Source organism: Mus musculus, chromosome 13 (assembly GCF_000001635.26).
Source record: "Mus musculus strain C57BL/6J chromosome 13, GRCm38.p6 C57BL/6J".
Taxonomy (NCBI): domain Eukaryota; kingdom Metazoa; phylum Chordata; class Mammalia; order Rodentia; family Muridae; genus Mus; species Mus musculus.
This window is the reverse complement of record NC_000079.6, coordinates 19216778-19242355: the sequence shown is the minus strand read 5'-3', so window position 1 is coordinate 19242355 and position 25578 is coordinate 19216778. Positions and strand designations below refer to the sequence as shown.

Sequence of the window (25578 nt, the reverse complement as noted above, 5' to 3'; positions counted from 1 at the left end):
AAGATCTACATACAAAGGCTGACTGTGATGTTCTGTACTAGGAGTTGCTATACTTTGCTGACACTCTGTGCACAAGCAAAAGGATAATTTTGTGTTTTCTTCTATCAAATGAAAAGTAAGTTTTGGCTTGGGTAATTACATTTTATTTCTAATAAAGGAACTTCAAAGAAATAAACTTAAATGAAATTGTTGACAGTCTTTTCAAAGTTTTGTCTCCTCGTGTATACAAGGTTAGAGCTTAAGTGTACACAGCTTGAGACAGCTATCATTAACATTCAATGATAGCATTAACACTCAAGTCTAAGGTGACCATTAGTGTGTCACAGCCATTGGGGATTTCTTAGGCATTTGACAAGCCTCATTACCTGCCTTGACTTAACCTTATCTGCAGCTGTTTGAAGTGGGTTCTGTGTTCTTCTCCCTTTGACAAGTGGAGACAGAGGAAAAGAAAAGTAAAATTCAACACCATTCAATAACACAGAACTCTTAAGTGTAATGATCCAGATAAGGAAAAAAAATAGTCCATGGAGATACCGGACATTTACATTTTCTTCAACTTTTACTCTACTTATTTATGGACTGAAGTATAGTTCCACTCATGTCACCCACACGTACTGTGCATGGGCCCCTAAGGAAAAGAAATCAGCTTGTCAAAGAGATATTAGATCCTGCATGGTTTTTGCAGCAGGACTCACATGAGCCAAGCTTTGGATCAGCTTTGTTATCTATCCACGGATGAATGGATGAAGAAAGCATGAGGTGTGGGTGAGAATATGTGCGCACATGTATGGGTGCAGTTGGATATTATTTACCTGTCAGAAAGGAGCAAATAGTATTATTTGTAACAATAATACTAATATGGAAAGATAACCATGTTGCATGAAATCAGTGAGGCACAGAAAGTGGTGTATGTCACTTATTTTCATTACTGTTATAAGAGGCATTCACATCTTATTTTTGTATGGATGCTTGATAATTGGTGTCAGATATGTAGAGAATAAAATAATGACTGAGAAAGGAATGGGGACAGTGTGGTTGGAGGAGCAAGGCCCAGTTAGGCATTGGGAGTAATGTCTAAAGTTCCTCAGCAGACTGGAAAGACTGTGGACAGCTACTCCAATTCTCTGAGTCAGTTAAAGTACCATCCCTCTGGATCAGCGATAGCTCAGTTGGCAGACTGCTTGCTCAGCTCTGGGTGTGATGCCCAGCACCACATACACATCTGTTAGCAAACATGTATCCCAGACCTTGAGAAGTGAACATAAAAGGATCAGATGTTCAATGTCATCCTGAGATCAATACCAGCTTCAAGGCCAGCTGGGACTATATCAAAGTAAAGTAAAACAAAATAAATGCCCCATTTTACCCTATAAATATTACTATATACAGATGATATGTGTTGGTTACACAACCACATATTTTACATGTTAAAAATTCTGGAAACTTCTTAATTTTATGGTTTACTTAGTGAAAAATGGTTTTGTTGAAAAAGAAGGAATAAGATCCTTTGTTATGCTGGTGGAGAAGGTGCCAGGATGTCTGGAGCCTGAAACGGGGCCTGTCTCAGAAGCTATTTCGCTTCTGTAGTCCTCACTCTCTCCTGCCTACTTACTTTCATTTATCTGTTCTGAGACAAAGCCTTACTCTGGTGCCTGGGCTGGTCTCCATTCTATTCTCAAGATATATCCTTGTTTCAGTCCTCTAAGATGTACAGTCTATAAGCCTGTGTAACTATGTGGCTGACTTATTACTATTGTGATGATGATGATGATGATGATGATGATGATGATGATGATGATGATTGAGAGTGCTAGTTGTGCTTCAGAGTTGTATTATTCCCAAGGATTGGATGAAATGAGCCACTGATGAAGGCCTGGCCTGTGGGCAACAGGCACAGGTGTTCAGGAGATGCCAGCTGATTTGCAGATGACAGGAAACTTATGTAGAGGACACAAAAATGCCTGTGCAAGTGGCTGTTTTATGTGTGTCCCTCCCCCCCCCCCCCACTGCTTCCTTATCCTCCTGCTCCTGTGAAGGAGCCACTACACTGGGTATGACTTTCTATTCTTTGAGTGAACGACATGAAGGTGGCAAAGAGAGTGTGTGCTGCTCTTGCAGAAGACTGGAGTTGGGCTATAGCTCAGCACTGACAGCTTACAACTGCCTGGAAGTCCAACTCCAGGGGATTCTGACCCTTTCTGGCCTCTGCAGACTCCTGCAATCCAAAGTGCATGTGCCCACACAGCGAAACACAAGTTATGTTTAGTCATTTACACATAACTAAATGTATGTACTAGTAACTAGCATGTACACACAGCTAAAAGTAAAACGAATCTTTTAAAAGAAGAATTGAAAATGAAGTGAATAAGAATGAGATATCTGGAGCAGGAGTTCTGCCTCCATCTTCATTGTCTCGGCTCTGGGATCTCTCAGTGAGAAGCAGTGTAGAACATGCCTCCCACATCCTAGAAAGCTGCCCACACCACTCCGGATAGGAAGGTACTAACAGTCAAAGAGAATAGTGTCTGATAAGGATGAGGTGAAAAGAAGCCTTCTGCCCTGTTGGTGGTAATAGGAATTGGTGAAGCCCTTATAGAAATCATAGTGGAGAGACCTCAGGCAGTCAGGAGTAGACCTGCCAAGAGACACCGCTGCTAATTTCCCAAGTGGAAAACCAAAGAAAATTAAATGACTTTTGAGTTTGCCAAGGTATGTGTGCTCTCTCATGTTCTATGAGCATTTACCCCATCAGAGAGGATGTTATAACCTCATAATTCTGTATTTGGATGAATGAGTAAAGGTAGTGCAACACACACACACACACACACACACACACACACACACACACGGAATATGCGGAAGAAGAAAATGACTCTTCTCTTTCAGCACATATTGATTTCCAAGTGTTCCTCAGTGAGGACAGGGCTCTTGTGCCCTGCCCTCATTTCATCTAATCCTTGGGAATTATACAATTCTGCAGCACCGATAGAATTCTCATTCCACAGTTCACCACTTGGGCTCTTTTTACTCCATACATGAGATTTCTTATAACCTTTGAGTTGAGGTAGAGTTAGGTGAAACCCTGAAGTTCCCTGACCATTTAGCCTGTATAAATGTGCAAGTTCCAGGCTGAGGAGAGGACTCATCTCAAAAATCAAGATGGGTGGTGCCTAAAGATCAGCAGTCATGATTGTCCTCAGAGCCACAATGGTACATGTGTGGATGCACGTGTGGATCTGTCTACATGAGAACACACGCATTAAAAAAATATTCAACATCCTTAATCATCAGGGAAATGCAAATCAAAACAACCCTGAGATTCCACCTCACACCAGGCAGAATGGCTAAGATCAAAAATTCAGGTGACAGCAGATGCTGGCGTGGATGTGGAGAAAGAGGAACACTCCTCCATTGTTGGTGGGATTGCAGGCTTGTACAACCACTCTGGAAATCAGTCTGGCGGTTCCTCAGAAAATTGGACATAGTACTACCGGAGGATCCAGCAATACCACTCCTGGGCATATATCCAGAAGATGCCCCAACTGGTAAGAAGGACACATGCTCCACTATGTTCATAGCAACCTTATTTATAATAGCCAGAACCTGGAAAGAACCCAGATGCCCCTCAACTGAGGAATGGATACAGAAAATGTGGTACATCTACACAATGGAGTACTACTCAGCTATTAAAAGAATGAATTTATGAAATTCCTAACCAAATGGATGGACCTGGAGGGCATCATCCTGAGTGAGGTAACACATTCACAAAGGAACTCACACAATATGTACTCACTGATAAGTGGATATTAGCCTAAAACCTAGGATACCCAAGATATAAGATACAATTTCCTAAACACATGAAACTCAAGAAAAATGAAGACTGAAGTGTGGACACTATGCCCCTCCTTAGAAATGGGAACAAAACACCCTTGGAAGGAGTTACAGAGACATAGTTTGGAGCTGAGATGAAAGGATGGTCCATGTAGAGACTTCCATATCCAGGGATCCACCCCATAATCAGCATCCAAACGCTGACACCATTGCATACCCTAGCAAGATTTTTATCGAAAGGACCCAGATGTAGCTGTCTCTTGTGAGACTATGCCGGGGCCTAGCAAACACAGAAGTGGATGCTCACAGTCAGCTAATGGATGGATCACAGGGCTCCCAATGGAGGAGCTAGAGAAAGTAGCCAAGGAGCTAAAGGGATCTGCAACTCTATAGGCGGAAAAACATTATGAACTAACCAGTACCCCAGAGCTCTTGACTCCAGCTGCATATGTATCAACAGATGGCCTAGTCGGCCATCACTGGAAAGAGAGGCCCATTGGACACGCAAACTTTATATGCCCCAGTACAGGGGAACGCCAGGGCCAAAAAGGGGGAGTGGGTGGGTAGGGGATTGGGGGTGGGTGGGTATGGGAGACTTTTGGTATAGCATTGGAAATGTAAATGAGCTAAATACCTAATAAAAATGGAAAAAAAATAAGCAAATAACTAAAACTAAAAGAAAGGCAGTGCGTATTCCCAACCTTCCTGCACCACATAGCAAACCTCTCTGTTGCTTTATATATACATGATATACACAGAGCATCAGATAATAACACACATACAGCACAATGACAAACACTTTGATATTGAAGCTACATGCCAAAGCCTTTTCAATTACAGAGTCAACATTTATCTGTGACCTCATTGCAAAGTCAACAAGGAAAACAAAAACCAGGAACAATGGAAAATATTAATAATTCTGAAGAGAACAAATACTCTTACTGTCTCCTTCTTAACTTGAAATTTATACAGAAGACATATTTCAGAATGTGTTTCAATTTGTCATGGCAGTAATTCTTCTTCATGGTAATAATTCTCAACTCCAAAACACCTTTGCAAAAAGACAGCCCTAAATTATTTCATTCCCTTTGCCTCTTGCTCAGGGAGCCTCCTGTTGCCTGTCTTTACTTGAGGCATACCTACGATAAGCTTGCCTGTTGGCTTCTGTTGCTATTGCTTCACAATTCATTGGAATGTGTATGATACCACTTGTCAAAAATCAGCATCAGTTTCTGGAAGATCGTTTTGTCCCTGTAGGGGGCCCTGTGTCCCTGTGTCCCTGTGTGTGTGTGTGTGTGTGTGTGTGTGTGGTGGGAAGGGTGTTCCTGATTTTACTATCATCAGATAGATGAGGAAACAAAAGCCAGGAAATGTTCCAAGAACATGGACCTTGCAGACAGGCAAGAGTCAGTATCAGAGACATCCATAAAGCGATGTTAAACACTGACCTATGTTTGAACTTCTCCCAAGGTTTTACATGCATGTAATTCTGTAATCGAATGGGTGAAGCTCTTTGTCCTTGTTCTTTACTTGATTAAGCTTTTACAAAAATCACACCTAAGTATTTCTTTTTATGGGCATCAGAATAAATACAAATACTTCCACTAGCTCATTCACTCCTTCTTTTTTTTTCATCTACTCCACAAGCAAATAATGGAAAACTAACCATAGGATGTGGAGAGAGAGGACCCCCAGCTTCCATTGCTGGGGGGAATGCAAACTGGTACAACCACTCTGGAAATCAATCTGGTGGTTCCACAGAAAATTGGAAAAAGATCTATCTGAAGACCCAGATATACCACTTTTGGACATATACCCAAAGGATGCCCCAACATGCCACAGGGGCACATGTTCCAATATGTTTATAGTGGCCTTCTTTCTGATAACCCAAAGCTGGAAACAACTCAGAAACAGTTCCTAATAGAAAACAAGTCAGGGAAGGTTGTGACAGAAGAGGACACAAGGGGGCACTACTCTGCAGCAATTGGAGGCCTCTCCCTCTGACTTTCCAGGAGAGAGGGTACATGGAGGAGACAATGGTGCAGCTGAGACTACAGAGGAAGTAGAGGTAGCCAGGAAGACTGAGTTATGAAGCACTCAGCTAGGAAAAGCTGCCAGACATGCCCTGCATTCAAAACATGGGATTCTGGATAGGGAGAAGTTGAAGATGGAAAAGTCAGGAGGAGGGGAGGCACTTCAGAGTGCCAGGGTTCTGGAAATTTGACTTCATGCTCACATGCCAGAACAAGAGAAGAACTCTAATCCTGGAAGTGGACAGATGAGATCTGTACAGTTGGGGAGACAGTTGGTAGAGGACCAAGGTTGAGGACATTACTCAGAGTGGGAAAGGCTGGAGATTGTGAAAAATGTCTAGGGCAGAATGTACCGGAATTGAAGAGTGAAGTATTGGCAGTGAGAATGAGCTGACATACATGTCCCTGCAGTCAGCAGAGTAGACCACAGTGGTAAGCCTTGAATTTTCAGAGAAGACACTCTCTGCTGTGTGCACATGTACCTAAGGCCCTCTTTAGGCAAGCTTGCAGTGGTCTGCAGACAGCTGCATATGATCCCAGAAAGCATCCAAGAGAAGTGGCTTGAAATGTCTCAGAATCCTTCCTCTCTCCCCTCGAAAATAACTAAAGTCAAGGATGGTAAGTGGCTGTTCAGAATCAGTGAAGTAGGAGCCAAAGGCAGCTAACACTTTAGGGGTGGATTTTGAAGAACAGTTTGTGGAAGTGCCCTAATTCAGACCAAATGTTCTGGGTTAGAAAGAAAATCATACAGAATAGTACTGACCTAGAAATCATGACTGATTTTGAAAGGGTAACTCTGGGATTTATTAGAAATAGTTAAGTCATTTGAGGAAAGACATAGACCTTAAATGTGAACAAAGATGACTGAACTGGAATCAGTAATTAGTTTGTAACTGGCCAAGGCTAGCCCTTGCATGAAGTTCAGGAGGAGTTAGAGGCTGGTAAAGCATGGTCTTCAGCAGAGTGAAGGCAAGTTGTCTGCATACCAAATGATGCTTAGCACAGCTCTGGCTCTGGTCCAACAGCTCATTGCTGTGTTGAGTGGTTCTTCTGTAACAGGGAGTGAGGAAAGAAAGCAAAGATCAACATCATGTCTTCCATCCGAGGCCCTAAGGCAGTTCCTAGGGGACAAATGGCTTATCCTTACATCAGTTTTCCAAAGACCCATATCCTATAACGTGTGCATAATGGGGTTTCTAAAGAAAGTTCAGTCACTAAGGGAACAGAGAGGAGGAGGGGAAGGGGAGGGGGAGAGTGAAAGGGAGGAGGAGGGGGGACGGGGAGAAAAAGAGGTAGTTGGTTAGCAGTCAATGCATACTTGCAGTCAGGTTTCCTTGGGTGCGCAGAGCTGAGGAGGAAGGTTTGTCCCTTTAGTTAAGCTCTGTCCATCTTATAGGACTAGCCTCCTTCACCCCTTATCTAGGGCTCTTGGCAAACTTCCTTTGGGATAGTGAGAATTATAAACTCAGTGGAAGTCACACAATGGTTTCTGCAATTTCTTTTACAGCTGTTGAGGGTCTAGAGAAAAAGAGGCTGCTGAAGATAAGCCAGGCTGAGTAACCCTACTCCAAACTCAGTGATCCCATATCGTTATCTTCTTACACAGAAAACAAAGACTCTATGATTACCATGTTGACTCTTGAGTCCTCTATGATTTGGCCTAGTATCTGGCATTTTGAAAATGTACAGAACATGTTATATTCTATTGTAAACGATGTGTAGCATGCATGCATCCTATGAACCTATGTATCTATCTAACAGTCTTGGTTTCCTTTCTATCACTGTGACAAAATATCACGACCAAAAGCATCATACTGAGAAAAGAGGTCATTTAGGTGAGAGTACTATATTACAGTCTATAATGTGAAGAAACCAGGATCTCAAGGCAGGAAGTTAGAGGTAGGAACTAATGGAGTAGGAGTGGAGGAATGATGTTTATAGGTTTGCATCCCATAGTTCACTCACCATACTTCTTTGTAGTTCCCAGAACTACCAGCACAGGAGTGATAATGCTCACAGTGAAATGGGGGCTCCCACATCAATCAGCAACAAAGACAATGCTACACAGATTTGCCAGGAGGCCAACCTAATGGAGGCATTTTCTCAATTGAGAGTCTTTCTTCCCAAATGTCTATAGCTTGTGTCCAGTTAACATAAAACTAATTGTAATAAACATAAATTTGATCTTCTTCTTTTCTTCACATACATACATAAATACACAGAGAGAGGGAGAGGGAGATGGAGAGGGAAATGAGGAGAGAGAGGAGAGAAGGGAGAGAAGGAGAGGGGGATGGGGAGAGAGAAAGAGGGAAAGGGAAAGTGGGGGAGAGAGGGAGAGAGGTTTGTGTATAGATAAATTACCATCATATCTTTGCTACTGATCCTCTTACGGTTTGTAGACAGAACACTTACGTGTGAATAAACTCTCATAAACTGTCATTCCGAATTTAATTTTACTTCAAATTATCAATCATGATTCCATTTGAACACAACAATAATCCCCTAATTTATTGCCTTTTTCATGGCATAGTTTGTCTTTCATCTTGTAGAAGCATAGAAATAGTATCTAAAATTGATGGAAGGACAAGGTTAGGGCAAGACCGAGCTACAGTCTTATCAGTTGGCCCTATTCGGCTCGGCTTCCTCTCTGGTTGCTAAGAGAAGACAGAGCTAAGGCCAATCTAGGAGGCACATGATGACCTCTGTAGCCCTTTAGATTCATAGAGGTTCTTCTGCACCCAGAATTACTAGTAACAGAGAAGGACTTAAATCTACTATGACAACCATTCAGATTTAATCACTTCCCATCACTGACCCAGAGGAAATCTAGAGCTCAGGACAAGAGAAAGAAGGGGCAGAGGTTTCTTTATATACTTGTAAAGATGCTCAACACATATCTCTATGAAAGTATGGAATATATCCTTTGTAGGGCCGGATTCGAGGAAAGATAATGTGTGAATTTGGTTTTGTCCTGGAATACTTTGGTTTCTCCATCTATGGTAATTGAAAGCTTGGCTGGGTATAGGAGCCTGTGCTGGCATTTGTGTTCTTTTAGTGTCTGTATAACATCTGTCCAGGATCTTCAGGCTTTCATAGTCTCTGGTGAAAAGTCTGGTATAAATTCTAATAGGCCTGCCTTTACATGTTATTTGACCTTTTAACCTTACTGCTTTTAATATTTTATCTTTATTTAGTGCATTTGTTGTTCTGATTATTATGTGTCAGGAGGAATTTCTTTTCTGGTCCAGTATATTTGGAGTTCTGTAGGCTTCTTGTATGTTCATGGGCATCTCTTTCTTTAGGTTTGGGAAGTTTTCTTCTATAATTTTGTTGAAGATATTTGCTGACCCTTTAAGTTGAAAATCTTCATTCTCATCTACTCTTATTATCTGTAGGTTTGGTCTTCTCATTGTGTCCTGGATTTCCTGGATGTTTTGAGTTATGGAATCACCATGCCTGACCTAAAGATGTACTACAGAGCAATAGTGATAAAAACTACATGGTACTGGTATAGCGACAGACAAGTAGACCAATGGAATAGAATTGAAGACCCAGAAATGAACCCACACACCTATGGTCACTTGATCTTTGACAAGGGAGCTAAACCATCCAGTGGAAAAAAAGACAGCATCTTCAACAAATGGTGCTGGCACAACTGGCAGTTATCATGTAGAAGAATTTGAATTGATCCATTCCTATCTCCTTGTACTAGGTCAAATCTAAGTGGATCAAGGAACTCCACATAAAACCAGAGACACTGAAACTGATAGAGGAGAAAATAGGGAAAAGCCTCGAAGTTATGGGTACAGGGGAAAAGTTCCTGAATAGAACAGCAATGGCTTGTGCTGTAAGATTGAGAATCCATAAATGGGTCCTCATAAAACTGCAAAGCTTCTGTAAGGCAAAGGACACCGTCAATAAGACAAAAAGGCCACCAACAGATTGAGAAAGGATCTTTACCTATCTTAAATCAGATAGGGGACTGATATCCAACATATATAAAGAACTCAAGAAGGTGGACTCCAGAAAATCAAATAACCCCATTAAAAAATGGGGCTCAGAGCTAAACAAAGAATTCTCATCTGAGGAATACCAAATGGCTGAGAAACACCTGAAAAAAATGTTCAACATCCTTAATCATCAGGGAAATGCAAATCAAAACAACCCTGAGATTCCACCTAACACCAGTCAGAATGGCTAAGATCAAAAGTTCAGGTGACAGCAGATGCTGGCGAGGATGTGGAGAAAGAGGAACACTCCTGCATTGTTGGTGGGATTGCAAGCTTGTACAATCACTCTGGAAATCAGTCTGGTGGTTCCTCAGAAAATTGGACATAGTAGTAACTGAGGATCCCACAATACCTCTCCTGGGCATATATCCAGAAGATGTTCCAACCAGTAAGATGTACACATGCTCCACTATGTTCACAGCAGCCTTATTTGTAATAGCCAGAAGCTGGAAAGAACCCAGATGCCCCTCAACAGAGGAGTGAATACAGAAAATGTGATACATTTACACAGTGGAGTACTACTCAGCTATTAAAAAGAGTGAATTTTTGAAATTCCTAGGCAAATGGATGGACCTGGAGGGCATCATCCTGAGTGAGGTAACCCAAACACAAAAGAAATAACATGATATGTACTCACTGATAAGTGGTTATTCGCCCAGAAACTTAGAATACCCAAGATATAAGATACAATTTGCAAAACACATGAAACTCAAGAAGAACGAAGACAAAAGTGTGGACACTTTGCTCCTTATTAGAATTGGGAACAAAACACCCATGGAAGGAGTTACAGAGACAAAGATTGGAGCTGAGATGAAAGGATGGACCATCTAGAGACTGCCATTCCTGGGGATCCATCCCATAATCAGCCCCCAAACGCTGACACCATTGCACACACTAGAAAGATGATGCTGAAGGGACCCTGATATAGCTGTCACTTGCGAGGATATGGCAGGGCCTAGCAAACACATAAGTGGAGGCTCACAGTCAGCTATTGAATGGATCACAGGGCCCCCAATGGAGGACCTAGAGAAATTACCCAAGGAGCTAAAGGGGTCTGCAACCCTATAGGTGGGACAACAATATGAACTAACCAGTACCCCCTGGAGTTCGTGTCTCTAGCTGCATATGTATTAGAAGATGACCTAGTTGGAAAGAGAGGCCCATTGGTCTTGCAAACGTTATATGCCTCAGTACAGGGAAACACCAGGGCCAAGAAGTGGGAGTTGGGGGGGGGGTGTCGGGGGAAGTGATGGGGAGTGGGGGAGAAGGTTTTGGGGACTTATGGGGTAGCATTGGAAATGTAAATGAAGAAAATACCTAATTAATAAAAAAAAGTATCCAATATATGCATTTGAAATACAACATCCTATTGTATTTGATGAAAGGAATTAAGCAACCAATTTGAATATTTAAGCAAATAAAAATAAGAAAAATATCACTCTACCAATCAGTGTGCACCTCAAAGGCATTAATTTGCCACTCTTCTTTGATTTTAAGATGAATATAAATCTCTTCAGAATATAGCTCAAATTCAAATGCTCTCAAGTTTAATGTACTCCAACTCAATCATTGAGACTGAATGAAAAACTGTCCTAAAATATGGCGGTTTGTTGGAGACAGAACTATCTACTTAATACCTAGCCCAAGCTGGAAATATACGAACCAGACTCAGTGCCTTAAAATTTCTAACCAATCCTCCTAAAGTCCAGGTCTTCTTTATTCCTGTTAAGTATCTCAGAATCAATGTGCTTTCTTTCCTCCATGCATAAGGTATTGATACAGGCCCTCCATCTCTTGGTTAGATTAATATAGGCCTGCTGGCCTCTGAAGCTCCATCACTGCACCTATTTCATGTCTTTGTATCCTGACACACTGTCGTCTACTTGAAACCCTGTCTTCTAGACTGGTCCTCAACTTCTACATTGTTGGTGGGATTGCAAGCTGGTACAACCACTCTGGAAATCAGTCTGGCAGTTCCTCAGAAAATTGGACATAGTACTACCAGAAGGTCCAGTAATTCCTCTCTTGGGCATATACCCAGAAGAAGTTCAAACTGGTAATAAGAACACATGCTCCACTATGTTCATAGCAGCCTTATTTATAATAGCCAGAAGCTGGAAAGAACCCAGATGTCCCTCAACAGAGGAATGGATACAGAAATTGTGGTACATTTACACAATGGAGTACTACTCAGCTATTAAAAACAATAAATTTATGAAATTCTTGGGCAAATGGATGTATCTGGAGGATATCATCCTGAGTGAGGTAACACAGTCACAAAATAACTCACTTGATATGCACTCACTGATAACTGGATATTAGCCCAGAAACTTAGAATACCCAAGATACAATTTGCAAAACACAAGAAAATCAAGAATAAGGAAGACTAACATGTGGATACTTCATTCCTCCTTAGAAAAGGGAACAAAATACCCAAGAAAGGAATTTGAGACAAAGTTTGGAGCTAAGACGAAAGGATGGACCATCTAGAGACTACCCAACCCAGGGATCCAACCCATAATCAGCCACTAAATGCAGACACTATTGTATATGCCAGCAAGATTTTGCTGTCAGGGCCTTGATATAGCTGTCTCTTGTGAGGCTATGCCAGTGCCTGGCAACTATAGAAGTGGATGCTCACAGTCATCTATTGGATGGAACACAGGGCTCCCAATGGAGGAACTAGAGAAAGCACCCAAGAAGCTGAAGGGGTCTGCAACCCTATAGGTGGAACAAAAATATGAACTAACCAGTACCCGCAGAGCTCATGTCTCTAGCTGCATATGTAGCAGAAGATGGCCTAGTCGGCCAGCATTGGGAAAAGTAAACTTTATAAGCCCCAGTACACAGGAACGCCAGGGTAAGAAGTGAGAGTGGGTGGGTAAGGCAGCAGGGTGCAGGGAGGGTATAGGGGACTCTCAGGATAGCATTTGAAATGTAAATGATGAAAATATCTAAAAAAAAAATTTGAAAAAAAGGAAATTCACATTTAAAAGAAAGGAAAAGAAAGATACCTAATGTAATCTCATATCAAGCTTCTCAGGCAAAATATTTCTCACTTTTCTTTCAGGAATAATATACTTCTTTTGACAGAGAGAATATTTTGCTATTAAAAATACCATTAGAAAAACAAAAAAAATAAAATTTTAATAATATATATATGTAAATGTTTGCTTAGATATAGAAGAAAATACTAGAATATTAGATAAATTCTCCCTTGAAAATTGGCTCTCTACATCAAAAACATATACTGTAACCTTCTTGACTTACCATCTTCAAATCCATATTCAAGTGAAATAATACTGAATGAGTCTCGGGGTGGTTAACCTGACCTCTAATCCTATCATGATTGAGACAGAGAAATCTACATATATTTGAAACTGCATTACAAAATAGTATTTTTGCAGACATATTGGTTCCGAGATTATTCTGCACATGCCCCAGACATCTGGCCACTTTCCCCGCCAGAGGAAAGGGGTCCACCCGGCGCAGGAACACTTTGCCTGAGCATCAGCAGCAGACATCTTGGTTCTGGGACCCCACCGAGTGTATTCTGCACAGATGAGAGTATGGAATACAGAAGCCAAAAGCTTCTGGGACAGGCAGGGGCCACACAGCTTCTAAGGCAGCCCCTTTTTTGGGCCCCAGACAGCTGGCCACTTTCCCGGCAAGAGGATAGGGGTCCGCCCGGGCCAGGAGCACTTGGCCTGAGCATCGGCTGCAGACATCTTGGTTCCAGGACTCCTCCCAGAGTATTCTGCACAGGTGAGAGTGTAGAATACAGAAGCTAACAGCTTCTGGGATAGGCCAAAGCAACTCAGCATCGGGACAGGTCCTGTTTTGGGCCTTCATCTTCGGCCAGGAAGGAGGTACTAAGGCCAGATATCTGTGCACCTTTCCTGTAAGAGGAGAGCTTGCCTGCAGAGAGTGCCCTGACCACTGAAACTCAGAGGAGAGATCTAGTCTCCCAGGTCTGCTGATAGAGGTTAACAGAATCACCTGAGGAACAAGCTCTAACCAGAGACAACTACAACAACTAGCTCCAGAGATTACCAGATGGTGAAAGGCAAACGTAAGAATCCTACTAACAGAAATCAAGACCACTCACCATCATCAGAACGCAGCACTCCCACCCCATCTAGTCCGGGGCATCCCACAACCGAAAAGCTAGAACCGGATTTAAAAGCATATCTCATGATGATGGTAGAGGACATCAAGAAGGACTTTAATAACTCACTTAAAGAAATACAGGAGAACACTGCTAAAGAGTTACAAGTCCTTAAAGAAAAACAGGAAAACACAACCAAACAGGTAGAAGTCCTTAAAGACAAACAGGAAAACACATCCAAACAGGTGATGGAAATGAACAAAACCATACTAGACCAAAAAAGGAAAGTAGACACAATAAAGAAAACCCAAAGTGAGGCTACGCTGGAGATAGAGACCCTAGGAAAGAAATCTGGAACCATAGATGCGAGCATCAGCAACAGAATACAAGAGATGGAAGAGAGAATCTCAGGTGCAGAAGATTCCATAGAGAACATTGGCACAACAATCAAAGATAATACAAAACGCAAAAGGATCCTAACTTAAAACATCCAGGAAATCCAGGACACAATGAGAAGACCAAACCTACAGATAATAAGAGTAGATGAGAATGAAGATTTTCAACTTAAAGGGTCAGCAAATATCTTCAACAAAATTATAGAAGAAAACTTCCCAAACCTAAAGAATGACGTGCCCATGAACATACAAGAAGCCTACAGAACTCCAAATATACTGGACCAGAAAAGAAATTCCTCCCGACACATAATAATCAGAACAACAAATGTACTAAATAAAGATAGAATATTAAAGCACTAAGGGAGAAAAGTCAAGTAACATATAAAGGCAGGCCTATCAGAATTACACCAGACTTTTCACCAGAGACTATGAAAGCCAGAAGAGCCTGGACAGGTGTTATACAGACACTAAGAGAACACAAATGCCAGACCAGGCTACTATACCCGGCCAAACTCTCAATTACCATAGATGGAGAAACCAAAGTATTCCAGGACAAAACCAAATTCACACATTATCTTTCCACGAATACAGCCCTTCAAAGGATAATAACAGAAAAAAACCAATTCAAGGACGGAAATCACCCCCTGGAAAAAGCAAGAAAGTAATCCCTCAACAAACCAAAAAGAAGACAGCCACAAGAAGAGAATGCCAACCCTAACAACAAAAATGAAAGGAAGCAACAATTACTTTTCCTTAATATCTCTTAATATCAATGGACTCAATTCGCCAATAAAAAGACATAGACTAAAAGACTGGCTACACAAACAGGACCCAACATTCTGCTGCTTACAGGAAACCCATCTCAGGGAAAAAGACAGACACTACCTCAGAGTGAAAGGCTGGAAAACAATTTTCCAAGCAAATGGTCTGAAGAAACAAGCTGGAGTAGCCACTCTAATATCGAATAAAATCGACTTCCAACCCAAAGGTATCAAAAAAGACAAGGAGGGACACTTCATACTCATCAAAGTTAAAATCCTCCAAGAGGAACTCTCAATTCTGAATATCAATGCTCCAAATGCAAGGGCAGCCACATTCATTGAAGACACTTTAGTAAAGCTCAAAGCACACATTGCACCTCACACAATAATAGTGGGAGACTTCAACACACCACTTTCATCAATGGACAGATCGTGGAAATAGAAACTAAACAGGGACACAGTGAAACTAACAGAAGTGACGAAACAAATGGATCTGACAGATATCTACAGAGCATTTTATCCTAAAACAAAAGGATATACCTTCTTCTAAGCACCTCACGGGACCTCCTCCAAAATTGACCATATAATTGGTCACAAAACAGGCCTCAACAGATACAAACATATTGAAATTGCCCCATGCATCCTATCAGACCACCGTGACTAAGGCTGATCTGTAATAACAACATAAATAATGGAACGTCAACATTCACATGGAAACTGAACAACACTCTTCTTAATAATACCTTGGTCAAGGAAGGAATAAAGAAAGAAATTAAAGACTTTATTGAGTTTAATGAAAATGAAGCCACAACATACCCAAACCTATGGGACACAATGAAAGCATTTCTAAGAGGGAAACTCATAGCTCTGAGTACCTACAAAAAGAAACTGGAGAGAGCACACACTAGCAGCTTGACAACACATCTAAAAGCTCTAGAAAAAAAGGAAGAAAATTCACCCAGAAGGAGTAGATGGTAGGAAATAATCAAACTCAGGGGTGAAATCAACCAAGTGGAAACAAGAAGAAATATTCAAAGAATTAACCAAACTCGTAGTTGGATCTTTGAGAAAATCAACAAAATAGATAAACCCTTAGCTAGACTCACTAGAGGGCACAGGGACAACATCCTAATTAACAAAATCAGAAATGAAAAGGGAGACATAACAACAGATCCTGAAGAAATCCAAAACACCATCAGATCCTTCTACAAAAGGCTATACTCAACAAAACTGGAAAACCTGGACAAAATGGACAAATTTCTAGACAGATACCAGGTACCAAAGTTAAATCAGGATCAGGTTAATGATCTAAACAGTCTCATATCCCCTAAAGAAAGAGAAGCAGTCATTAATAGTCTCCCAGTCAAAAAAAGCCCAGGACCAGATGGGTTTAGAGCAGAGTTCTACCAGACCTTCAAAGACGATCTACTTCCAGGTCTGCACAAACTATTCCTCAAAATAGAAGTAGAAGGAACTCTACCCAACTCATTCTATGAAGCCACAATTACTCTGATACCTAAACCACAGAAAGATCCAACAAAGATAGAGAACTTCAGACCAATTTCCCATATGAATATCTATGCAAAAATCCTCAATAAAATTCTCGCTAATCGAATCCAAGTACACATTAAAGCAATCATCCATCCTGACCAAGTAGGTTTTATTCCAGTGATGCAGGGATGGTTTAATATACGGAAATCCATCAAAGTAATCCATTATATAACCAAACTCAAAGACCAAAACCACATGATCATCTCTTAAGATGTGGAAAAGCATTCGACAAGATCCAACACCCATTGATGTTAAAGTCTTGGAAAGATCAGGAATTCAAGGCCCTACCTAACCATGATAAAAGCAATCTACAGCAAACCAGTAGCCAACATCAAAGTAAATGGTGACAAGATTGAAGCAATCCCACTAAAATCAGGGACTAGACAAGGCTGTCCACTCTCTCCCTACCTATTCAACATAGTTCTTGAAGTCCTAGCCAGGGCAATTCGACAACAAAAGGAGATCAAGGGGATACAAATTGGAAAAGATGAAGTCAAAGTATCACTTTTTGCAGATGATATGATAGTATATATAAGTGACCCTAAAATTTCCACCAGAGAACTCCTGAACCTTATAAACAGCTTCGGAGAAGTAGCTGGATATAAAATTAACTTAAACAAGTCAATGGCCTTTCTCTACACAAAGAATAAACAGGCTGAGAAAGAAATTAGGGAAACAACACCCTTCTCAATAGTCACAAATAATATAAAATATCTTGGCGTGACTCTAACTAAAGAAGTGAAAGATCTGTACGATAAAAATTTCAAGTCTCTGAAGAAAGAAATTAAAGAAGATCTCAGAAGATGGAAAGATCTCCCATGATCACGGAATGGCAGGATCATCATTGTAAAAATGGCTATCTTTCCAAAGCAATCTACAGATTCAATGCAATCCCCATCAAAATTCCAACTCAATTCTTCAAAGAATTAGAAATAGCAATCTGCAAATTCATCTGGAATAACAAAAAAATTACGATAGCAAAAACTCTTCTCAAGGATAAAAGAACCTCTGGTGGAATCACCATGCCTGACCTACAGCTTTACTAGAGAGCAATTGTGATAAAAACTGCATTGTACTGGTATAGTGACAGACAAATAGACCAATGGAATAGAATTGAAGACCCAGAAATGAACCCAAACACATATGGTCACTTAATCTTCGACAAGGGAGCTAAAACCATCCAGTGGAAGAAAGACAGCATGTTCAACAAATGGTGCTGGCACAACTAGTTGTTATCATGTAGAAGAATGAGATTCAATCCATTCCTATCTCCTTGTACTAAGGTCAAATCTAAGTGGATCAAGGAACTTCACATAAAACCAGAGACACTGAAACTTATAGAGGAGAAAGTGGGGAAAAGCCTCGAAGATATGGGCACAGGGGAAAAATTCCTGAATAGAACAGCAATGGCTTGCGCTGTAAGATCTAGAATTGACAAAAAGGACCTTATGAAACTGCAAAGCTTCTGCAAGGCAAAAGACACCATCAATAAGACAAAAAGACCACCAAAGAATTGGGAAAGGATCTTTACCTATCCTAAATCAGATAGGGGGACTAATATCCAATATATATAAAGAATTCATGAAGGTGGACTCCAGAAAATCAAATAACCCCATTAAAAAATGGGTCTCAGAACTGAACAAAGAATTCTCACCTGAGGAATACCAAATGGCAGAGAAGCACCTGAAAAAATGTTCAACATCCTTAATCATCAGGGAAATGCAAATCAAAACAACCCTGAGATTCCATCTCACACCAGTCAGAATGGCTAAGATCAAAAATTCAGGTGACAGCAGATGCTGGCGAGGATGTGGAGAAAGAGGAACACTCCTGCATTGTTGGTGGGATTGCAAGCTTGTACAACCACTCTGGAAACCAGTCTGGCGGTTCCTTAGAAAATTGGACATAGTACTACCGGAGGATCCAGCAATACCTCTCCTGGGCATATATTCAGAAGATGTCCCAACCTGTAAGAAGGACACATGCTCCACTATGTTCATAGCAGCCTTATTTATAATAGCCAGAAGCTGGAAAGAACCCAGATGCCCCTCAACAGAGGAATGGATACAGAAAATGTGGTACATTTGCACAATGGAGTACTACACAACTATTAAAAAGAATGAATTTATGAAATTCCTAGCCAAATGGATGAACCTGGAGGGCATCATCCTGAGTGAGGTAACACAATCACAAAGGAACTCACACAATATGTACTCAAGGATAAGTTTGTATTAGCCCAAAACTTAGGATACCCAAGATATAAGATACAATTTGCTAAACAATGAAACTGAAGAAGAACGAAGACCAAAGTGTGGACACTGTGCCCCTTCTTAGAATTGGAAACAAAACACCCATGGAAGGAATTACAGAGACAACGTTTGGAGCTGTGAGGAAAGGATGGACCATCTAGAGATTGACATATCCAGGGATCCACCCCATAATCATCTTCCCAACACTGACACCATTGCATACACTATCAAGATTTTGCTGAAAGGACCCAGATATAGCCATCTTATGTGAGACTATGCTGGGGCCTAGCAAACACAGAAGTGGATGCTCACAGTCAGCTATTGGATGGATCACAGTGCTACCAATGGAGGAGATAGAGAAAGTACCCAAGGAGCTAAAGGGATCTGCAACCCTATAGGTGGAACAACATTATGAACTAACCAGTACCCCGGAGTTCTGGACTCTAGCTGCATATGTATCAAAAGATGGCCTAGTCGGCCATCACTGGAAAGAGAGGCCCATTGGACACACAAACTTTATATGCCCCAGTACAGAGGAACACCAGGGCCAAAAAAATGGGAATGGGTCGGTAGAGAAGTGGGGGGGGGGGTATGTGGGACTTTTGGGATAGCATTGTAAATGTAATTGAGGAAATTACGTAATAAAAATTATTTTAAAAAATAGAAAAAAAAACCATGGTAGAACAAAATAGTATTTTACTTACATGCCAAATAGGAAAAGCAAGATAGGAAGAAGAGAGAGAGAGAGAGAGAGAGAGAGAGAGAGAGAGAGAGAGAGAGAGAGAGAAGGAAAGAGGAGTAGGAAGGATCTTGAATCATATCTTATGAATTAAGATTAGTGATAATTAAGAGCATTAACTACATACTTTTATATAACTAAATTGATACTATTAGAAATCAAGATTCTAAACCAAGATTAAAGAAAAGAATACTGCAGATAGGAATGGGGTTTTCCAATGACAGAAAAAATGGTGACAACTGTTAATTGATGGCTTTGTTGGTGAGCTACTGAATTCCTCCATGGTCATATCTCATGTGTGTTTGACTCACCTCCACTCATAGTCCTGACCTGTGGTACTCAGATCACATCATGGTCTATTTCTGTGTGGTGAAGCTCAGTTTAACCTGATAATGAGTAACTGTTAATCTTGTTTTTCCTTGGACTGAGAAGATTTCTTAATGTATTTAAGTAACAATTTCATGGTAAGTGAAATGCCCTTTTAAAGAACTGAATTTTTATTTTTGAGCCTCAAATTTCTTTGATTCTTCTTTTAAAACATGCCTTAAGTCTTATGTTTTTAAACTTATGGCAAGGCACTTTGTATAGTTTTATAACATAATAAATTCACTATATCAAATGATTGGTTGTTGTCTTAGTCAGGGTTTCTATTCTTGCACAAACATCATGACCAAGAAGCAAGTTGGGGAGGAAAGGATTTATTCAGCTTACACTTCCATACTGCTGTTCAACACCAGGAAGTCAGGACTGGAACTCAAGCAGGTCAGAGAGTAGGAGCTGATGCAGAAGCCATGGAGGGATGTTCTTACTGGCTTGCTCAGCCTGCTCTCTTATAGAACCAAGACTAACAGCCCAGAGATGGTCCCACCCATAAGGGACCTTTCCCCCTTGATCACTAATTGAGAAATGCCTTGCAGCTGGATCTCATGGAGGAACTTCCTCAACTGAAGCTCCTTTCTCTGTGATAAATCCAGCTGTGTAAATTTGACACAAAAATAGCTCTTACAGTTGTATTTCTCCGGGTATAATTAATTTGGCCCAATGTATTAGAAATATGAAAGGGGGATGAAGAGATATTGAGAATCATGTAAAATGTTTTCCTTTTATATTGTTTTGAGTATAAAATGTATTTCTATGATGTGTCCAACTGTTTTCTAGGTATTGTACCTTGGAAAACAAAAGTACCAGGAAAGCATTGCTATCAATTTCCTGCCTATTTAGTAGTGTGAATAAATGGAGTTAACATCATGAAAGGTGTACATTTTTCGAAAGGTGAATATTCACTTTCTGCTTCCCAGAGAAGTAGAGCAGGAGTCCCCTTGTCTGTGCTTTCCTAGGACAGGTAACTGCACATTGCAGTGAGTGATGTTGGTGGTCTGGGTGGAAACAGTTTCTTTCTTTATTATTTTAAACAAATTTTCATTAGATATTTTCTTCATTTACATTTCTAATGCTATCCAGAAACTCCCCTATACCCTCCCCCTGCCCTGCTTCCCAAACCACCCAGTCCCGCTACCTGGCCCTGGCATTCCCCTGTACTGGGGCAGGTAATCTTTACAAGACCAAGGGCCTCTCCTCCCAATGATGGTCGACTAGGCCATCTTCTGCTACATATGCAACTAGAGACAGGAGCTCAGGGGGTTTTGTTTAGTTCATATTGTTGTTCCTCCTATAGGTTCACAGACCCCTTCAGCTCCTTGAGTACTTTCTCTAGCGCCTACATTGGGGATGGAAATGGTTTCTATGCAGATCCAGTCCTGCATCTGTGCCACTCTGCAAGTATGCCTACATCAGCAGTGCCATTGGAGGCTAGCAGGGAGACTGAGGTGAAGCCAAAGGTTACTCATGCTAAGAAACAGTGGAGGGAACTCTCCAGTGTTTGTTCTCGGGACAGGACCTTAGGCATTCGATGGTTCAAACTCTGGTAATTTCTTGTCTCAGTAATAAAGGTCCATGTACTCTGAACCATCAGCTAGGGCTAAGAAAGGCTTCATCATAACGATTTAAGCTGAGTTGACAGCTTGTTCCCTAAAATTATGACAAAGACAATAAATGAAGCCAGTTCTCTGAATAAGCATGCAACCCAGTGGAGAAGTTAGGCCACATAACAGACAGGATTATCACAGTATCTGATTCAAATGTGTCATGTTTTAATACTCTGAAAACTTAGCTCAAATGTTCCATTTATACTAATGGTTATCCTAGAACTGGAAAAATGAGGCCAAGTGCCCACTGCCTACTTTGTACCTAGCCTGTGCAACAAAGCTTAGGGATATTTTGTCTCTGTGTTCATATTTCTGAACATTTATTTTCTGATGCTAGTCTGTTGTGTACTTGTAATTCTGTTAATATTTTCAGTTAGCCTTTCTCAGAGGACTCTGATACCATTTTCCTCCTGGGGTGGATGCTCCTCAGTGAATGGCAAGTAGCACAGCTGTCCTTGGTTATCTGTTTCTGTGACTTCCTATAGCACATTGCTCTTGCTCACTTCTTCATTCTCCTATGCTACTTTGTTCAGGACACAGCTTTGTTCCTTTTTTTAATCTTCTTAGAAAATGAAGCAAAAGCTGCTTGAACACTTATATCAAGTGCTAGAGAAAAAACTTCTGATGGAATTATAACATGATACGGGGACACATCTCTCCTTTTCTGTTCCTTTCTTGGGTCCAGTGTCTACGCAGCTCCGGGAAGCATATTCCATGCTCAGCTGAGCATGATGAGCAGCAACCATAGCAAGCCCAGTGTCTGTCAGCACAGATGCTGTTTCAGGGCCACTTCCAGTACAGGAGGTTTTCTGTCTAATAGCTGTGGTCTTTCGAAAGCGAGCAAAAACTGGCTGTGGTTTAACTGCTCCTATGTTGTCTTCTAACGCCTTAGCAACATTTTGTGCTGCCCCAAACAGAGGAGGTTTGACTTTAACCATTTTCCAGGAAGCAACTACATAGACAGAGCAGATAACCAAAAGGAGCTTGAGAAAGTACAACTGAGTTGAGCCACAGCAAAGCCTTTCTATCTCTCTGTCCCCAGCACTTGCTGAGGCTTTGGGCTGCCAGGTGGACTCCAGCAGGAAGATGCTATGAGGCTTTACACCACAAGAGACATGTCTGCTGCAATTGACCAATGATATCAAGACTCCTGCCTATTGTCAGTTCCCAGGCATGGCATCTGTTTCCTAGTGCTGACATAGCCATGCCTCTGCTTAGAGGCTAGGAACAGGGCCTGGGGAGGTCTAGTCTGTTCAGGAGTATCAGGAAGTAGATCTGAATGCAATTTTATATTTTTTATTACTAAGAATTTCTCTCTCTGTGTTTGTATGTATGTATGCATGCATGTATGTATGTTTGTATGTATGTATGTATATATGTATGTATAGCCCAAATGATGTGTACCCTCATAATCCTTCCTAACAGAGCCTCTTCCCTTATCTCCCTTCTCCTCTGAGAAGGTGAGACCTTCTTAGGTATCCCCCAACCCTGGTGCATCAAGTCTATGCAGGACTAGGACACATCCTTTCCCTTGGAGCCCAGTCAAAGCAACCCTTTGGGGGAATGGATACTACAGTCCAGCTGTAGCTTTAGGGGAGAGTCTCTGCTCTAGTTACTGTGGGACCCACATGAAGACTGAATTTCTGTCTGTTGCATATAATAAGCCAGTCCATGTATGCACTTTGGTTGGTGGATCAATCTCTGAGACGTCCCAGGATTCTAGTGTAGTTGAATTTTTTTAGTCTTCCTATAGTGCTTCTATCCCCTTCAGGGCCTTCAATCCTTGCCCCAAGTCTTCCATAAGGGTCCCCAAGCTCCATCCAGTGTTTGGCTATGGGTATCTGCATCTGTTAGCTGCTAGGTAGAGCCTCTCAGAGGACAGCCATGCTAGACTCCTGTCGCCAAGCATAACAGAGTATCATTAGTAATGTCAAAGATTGGCACTAGCCCATGGGATGGGTCTCAAGAAGGGCTTGATTTTGGATGGCCTCCCTCCAGTCTCTGCTCCATCTTTGTCCATGTATTTCTTTTTGACAGGACAGATTTTGGGTTGAAAGTCTTATTGGTGGGCTGGTGTCCTTATCCCTCAACTGGGGATCTAACCTTGCTACAGAAGGTGGCCTCCTCAGGTTCCATGTCCTCACTGCTAGGCATCTTGGGTAAGGTCACCTGCATTTTCTCCTGGGACCCTCCCCCATCCCAGGTCTCTGGGACTTCCTAGATTTTCTCCCCTCTCGCCCCTGGCAGCTGAAGATTCCCACTCATTCTCCTGGTCTTCTGGGCCTCTCTCTTGTCTCTCCCCACATCTAATCCTGCCTCCCCATTCTCCTTCCCTCCCCTCCCACTTAGGTACCTCTGCTTTACACCTCTCTCTGCTACACTTTCAAAATAAAGGATTTCCTTGTTTTTAATAGGTGTATAGTATACCATTGTGTAAATGAACCACATTCTCTGTATCCATTATTTGTTTAAGAGACATCTGGGCTGCTTTAAGTTTCTGACTCTTACAGATAAGGCTACAATGAACATATAGTGGAGTAACATATTCTTATAATTTTGGGAACATCTTTGGGGTATATGCTCAATAGATGGGTCTTCAGGTAGAACTATTTCCAATTTTCTACAAAATTTCCAGATAGGTTTCCAGAGCAATTGTACAAGTTTGCAATCCAACCAGCAGTGGAGGAGTGTTTGTGTTCCTCCTATTTCACATCCTTGCCAGCATGTGCTGTCGATTGTGTGTGAATGTGGAGGTAATTCATTCTCTTAAGCCTGGATATTCTTGTTGTTTTCCACTGGAAGCAGGGTGGCTGTTCTAGTTACAGCAAGTGGCACAATCACAGTTATTCTGAAGTACAAGTGGAAGGATGGGGGAGTAAGAATGACAAACCAATGGCATAGAGTAATCAGGAGGAATAAAGAGATGATGAACTCACAAGACTTTAAGGAAATAATCACTATCTTAAAGGAAGTAATGGGTGTTTTTATATGTTGTGGAGTTTTTGATTGACTATCCCCAAAAGATAGGGTATGGGCTGCATCTATGTGCACATTCAGTGTGGGTCTTTCTGTGCCCTCTCCCTCCACACAGTAGAGATCAGAGAAATCTGGCTTCAAATCATGAGTGCTTCTTCAAAATAGCGATCTTGGTAGGGTGATCAACCCTCTAATCTGTGAACTGTGGGCCATAATTGTATCTATCTTAAAGGGCTGTTGGATGATCAGGGGTTGCTTGGTGTATAGTACAGTATATGTTAGACATTTGTTTATTGCTATATCAATTGCCAGTGACTCCTCCCACACCCACTGTCCTAAGAAATGTCAGGACCACAGATTCAGAACCAAGCTTAGGAATGTGTTTGTTGTTGGGTTTTTTGTTTGTTTGTTTGGTTGGTTGGTTTGTTGGTTGGTTTTTCAAGACAGGGTTTTCTGTATAGCCCTGGCTGTCCTGGAACTTACTTTGTAGACCAGGCTGGCCTCAACTCAGAAATCTCCCTGCCTCTGCCTCCCGAGTTCTGTGATTTAAGGCAGATGCCACCACGCCTGGCACAGGAATGTGTTTTTAGACTCTTGTTACTGTCACCGAATACCATGACAATTGTCATGTTGTTTGATACCGTAACTTTCAATGTGACTAAATGAAAGTGAAGACTGACAAAAATAGACTTCTAATTTTTAAAAAATATATTGTCCATAATGTGAAATACAAGGCACAGAATCAAACAGTAAAGAAGGCTCTTCAGGTTGTCTAGAGTGGGGGTCTTCATGGAGTTAGCTGGTTCAAGAGCAACAAGGGCTATGGGTAAAAGCTGTAGGCTATGGGTACTAGAATTTTGATGCTTCAGACTTCTGGGGGAGGGGACTTCTGCAGTGGATGGAATCAGGAATGAGGTGATGTGAGTTAGAGAGAAGTTGC

The 25578-nt window shown here is 41.4% G+C and overlaps 1 gene, besides 1 other annotated feature; it reads right to left on the bottom strand.

The window, feature by feature from the left end:
• Tcrg (T cell receptor gamma chain) overlaps positions 1–25578 on the bottom strand; it is a 178435-nt gene that overhangs the window by 114121 nt on the left and 38736 nt on the right.
• Positions 21940–22939: an enhancer (gamma 1 enhancer).